The sequence below is a fragment of the Drosophila mojavensis genome, unplaced genomic scaffold (genome assembly GCF_018153725.1).
Source record: "Drosophila mojavensis isolate 15081-1352.22 unplaced genomic scaffold, ASM1815372v1 contig_16, whole genome shotgun sequence".
Taxonomy (NCBI): Eukaryota; Metazoa; Arthropoda; class Insecta; order Diptera; family Drosophilidae; genus Drosophila; species Drosophila mojavensis.
In genome coordinates, this window is record NW_025318693.1 from 3827194 (window position 1) to 3831437 (window position 4244).

The following is a 4244-nucleotide window of genomic DNA, read 5'->3' on the forward strand; positions in this document are numbered from 1 at the left end:
TCAGTCTAGAGCGCCAGCGGCAGGTTGTCTGAGCTCCGACCGGGACAAGCTCAATCTGAGTATCTGTCTTACGCTCTGCGTGCTGATTTCTTGTGTCAACCCCACAATAATAAAGGCATAAGTTATATCTGGTAGCAGATACCCTGCACCCAAAAGAAACAGAGAGATAATAATAGATATTTTTATTTATATACTAAATAATTGCAAGTATAACAGATTATATCATAGGAAATAGACTAAAGATTAATCTTATATAAGTTCCATTTTTAGACAAAGTATCGCCAAATTTTAAACATATATTTTGTTAATCAATAACAATTCGTGTTGTATGTATTTCGCTCCCACGCTCAATTTACAGTTATAGGATATCTGAGAACAAAGCGCGCTGCCGACGTATGAGCAAATATTTTATATTTGTTTCGAAACCAAAGCCAAACGCCAGCCAAGCTCAAAACAAAAACAATGCAAAATATTTGATTTGGCATTGTGTGGGCAAAAGCAACAATGTGGGCGTGGGGGCATAGAAGGCGAATATCCCCATTCACATTCACAATCACATTCACATTCACATTCGCCTTCTATACTAACTGCGCCGGAATTCCTTGTAGGATTTGCGCTGAGCGTCGAGTGGAGCTGGGGCATTGCCGAAAAATGTATTTGCATGTCAATTGCGTTTGTTTATCTCGCGTTATTATTTTTGACATTGCCAATAGGCATAGGCCATACTCACGAGATGTAAGCTGTTAGCTGTAAGCATAGAAGCTTGACACACTGATTAGATGGCTTGGATAAAGTAGTCCATAATCGAGCAGTGGAGTCACTCGGCTCCCACTCGCCAAATCCACTTCGCAAATTATGCTGTTTTCTTTAGTTTGTGAAGAACACATATATATCAGATATGATAACAACTTGATAAGAATAATTAATAAATCTACTTAAGCATACAGAATTATGTTGCTGATGCTGACTTGACGCACAGCCACAAATTTCTGTTGAGCTCATCAGAAACACGTTTCCCGTCACGTCAATGGACCCCATCCACCTCATAGACTCTGTAATTAACATACACATAGACAGTGTAATTAAGAAAACATTTTACGGCGCTATAAAATCAAGTTTCTATTATCGATAAAATTTAATGGTTTGACAAAGGACTCCTGAGTTGATTGACGAAAATATTTAATATGAATTTTAATGAATTTTAATATTACAATTAAAGAGCAGCTGGAGCTGGGAGACGATGTTCTTTTGTGTTGACAAGTATATTTAAAATGTTATTGCAAAAGGACAAACTTCTGTGGAATGTCTGCTGGCCAACCGCAATGCAATCAGAAGGTAATTGAAATTGAAAAACGAAAAACGATTCGAATTTTGCGGTCAATCCACTGTAGGCAATTAAAGCAGCAGCAATTTACTTGCGAATACCTATTATACATGTGAGATATACGATGCTGACATATATTACACTCATAAAGACGCTACACTGTCTGCGCTGAGCTGAAGGCCGGTGTTTAAGCTACCGGCACGTACAATGCATAGATTTTTATATGCCCTCAGCGAGGACTGCTGGCTCAGCATTCTAATGGAACGCCAAGCAGACGCTCGCTCATAAATTGTCGGCCAAATCCACTGAAATTCGTACACCTGTTCTCGCAGCTAAGTATTATTGATAAGCATTAAAATCACGCGCGTGTCCAAAACGCGCACTCAATAGAGCATTACGAGAGCCCCATTGCATACGCAGCGCTACCAATGCCGGCTCTAATGTCCATTGAACGTTCCACCAACAGCACTTGTTCTCATTTCCGTTGCAGGGCTGCCATCAAATGGGTGTGTATCTATGTGAGTGCAGCTGTAAACGCGTAAACAGACTGAAACAATCATCAGCGGCCCACACAGACGCAGCCTGACAAGCGGTTCATGTGAGACTTGGCTGCTAACTGGGCCAAGGCCAAAGGGCAAGTGCCGGCAAGCGATTATCAGTGTGATGGATAAAATGTCAAGCTGTGCGAACAGTTTTCACTCACATAGAGAAACCTTAAAGGCATGCAAAAATCATAATCGACAATTTCTACTATTGCTTAAGATTAAAGGGTAGATTGAAAGGACAATATTGCACAGTCAGATATATCATGTGCATTTTCTAAATTATAATCACAACTTCTACTATTGCTTAAGGTCAAGGGGTAGATTGAAAGGGTAATATTGGTATTATTAGCTATTCCACATTATAAGCCAGCTCCACTTACATTTAAAATTCAATTCGAGGCCAGTTAATGTTATAAACTAACTTCAAATTGATTACTCAAACAATGTTACCGCATTGCTTTTAAACATTATTCTTGCTGCAAATTGCAGTGACAGTAGCAGCCGCAAGTAGCCTCGATTTGTATTGTTATAGAATTACGAGAAGTAGACAAGAATAAATATGAAATTGTTGTCAGACAAACGAGACAGTTGTCTCAAAAAAAAGAATAGAGGAAAAGAGGGAAAGAACAAAGAAATACAGTTGACCCCGTTGGCCAATTGATTGAATTGATTTGCCAGGAAGGCAATGCAACTGTGTCCCAGCTCGGCTCTCGTTAGTGGCCGGTGTCAATGCATTTGATTGCACAATCCTTCACAGGCAGGACCTCTGCTCAGGCAGCACTCACTTCGGTATTTCTTATACAATCTATGTATGTATATATGCGGTGCTATATGTCTAGTATATGTGTGTCATTTATCTGCTGACCGCAGCTTATGTTCCCCCACCAACTCCCAATGCCACTCCCCATCCCACTCCCACTCACAGTCGCATTAGCATGGACAGCATCGCACAAGAATTCTATTCTATTCATCGACTCTCTGGCCCTTTTTTATTGGCCTTTGTGGCATTTGTGTCATAAACCGCTTTGGCATTTGGCTGCCAATGCTCAGTGCGCGCCACTTGAATTTAACGGAATTTCCACAATTTTTTGTCCCCTCTATTAACTCGTTTTTTTTTTTCATGTTTTTGCAAGTTTCTTTTATTGAGTCTGCGGCAACAGAATTTCCAAAAAAATAAAAACTTAAATTGCCATCAAAAGGCGCACGATATGACAATTTGCCAAGTCGTGAAAAAAAGTCGGGTCATTCTATCAATTCGGTTGGCTGTGTGTGTGGGTATGTGGGTGTGTGGGTGTGTGCGTGTGTCCGAGTGTAAAAGGTTTGCTGATTTTGTACATTTAATGGCGCTCATTATGCAACACTTTTTCCATCACGCTTCTGGGCATGTGACAGCTGAGCATTCGATTTAAATTCGCTTTGTTCAGCTCTGCCTGGCTTCCTTCCAAAAATGTCATTAAATATTTAAATTGGAATACAAACCCATACCATGTTTCCCTCTGTATGTCTGTCAACCGCACTAGTTTGACCAGTTTGACCACAAATTGCAATTAAACATTTGTATGGAGTGAGTTGAATATTCTTTCATTTTTATTTTTAGTTTTGACTTCTTAGAAACAAAAATACAATTTAAACTTTTCATTAAACTTGTTTTTAGGTACTCAGAGCCAGCATGAACTGAATCGATATAAAGTTTTCCACTTAACCAGAAGTGTAAGACCCTTGGAGTAGTCAAATGATAAATAATCAGTAATACTTTTGATCTGAATACTAATTTTGCTATAATTCGAAAATGATATATCGAAATTGTATAGTTTCATTTAATATCGCTTTTCTTATTTTCTTATCTTTCCTACAAGTAAATGGAAAGAGCTTGATACCAAAATTATAATATTGAGTGGATTTTTTCCTGATATTTTATATTTATAGTATCTGGCTATATTTGTCATACTTATAAGAGAAGGTAAAATCTCAAGAACCCACTTTCATAGCCGCAACATCAAACGGGCCATGACTCACTCTATTGACTAAGCTGAGCTGCTCAAGATTATTAGCAAATGACTTACATAATGAGACGTACTGTCTTCAAAGCGAATCACTAATTTTCGTAATTAATCGCAAATCGGCTTAGAGCGCAAGAAATGTGCATACGATTTATATCGATGCGCGAATGGGCATAATGGGAATGCGGTATTATGCTATTGTTAGGTGAGAATATCTGCAATTAATGTGGGTCAGATTTGCATGTCATGTGGGCGTGGGGTGTGCTGGTTCTGTGGTGGCATTAGCGCTATCGCGTATACGCAGCATCGGCCAGAACATAGATTCAATAAGCGCGGCTGTGGTTTATGGTCCAGCCTCGCTGCACATGGGGTAAA

The 4244-nt window shown here is 39.3% G+C and overlaps 1 long non-coding RNA gene across 2 annotated transcripts; it reads right to left on the bottom strand.

Moving 5' to 3' along the window:
- Nucleotides 1-286: 286 nt before the first annotated feature.
- Nucleotides 287-1122, bottom strand: LOC122756829. Of its 2 annotated transcripts, none has more exons than XR_006356674.1 (3): nt 946-1122; nt 731-865; nt 287-633 (listed from the first exon to the last, which is right to left on the bottom strand). It is a non-coding gene; the product is annotated as an uncharacterized LOC122756829 (long non-coding RNA). The 2 variants fall into 2 exon arrangements; XR_006356673.1 differs by having other exon boundaries at nt 936-1122.
- Between the last annotated feature and the right edge of the window lie 3122 nt (nt 1123-4244).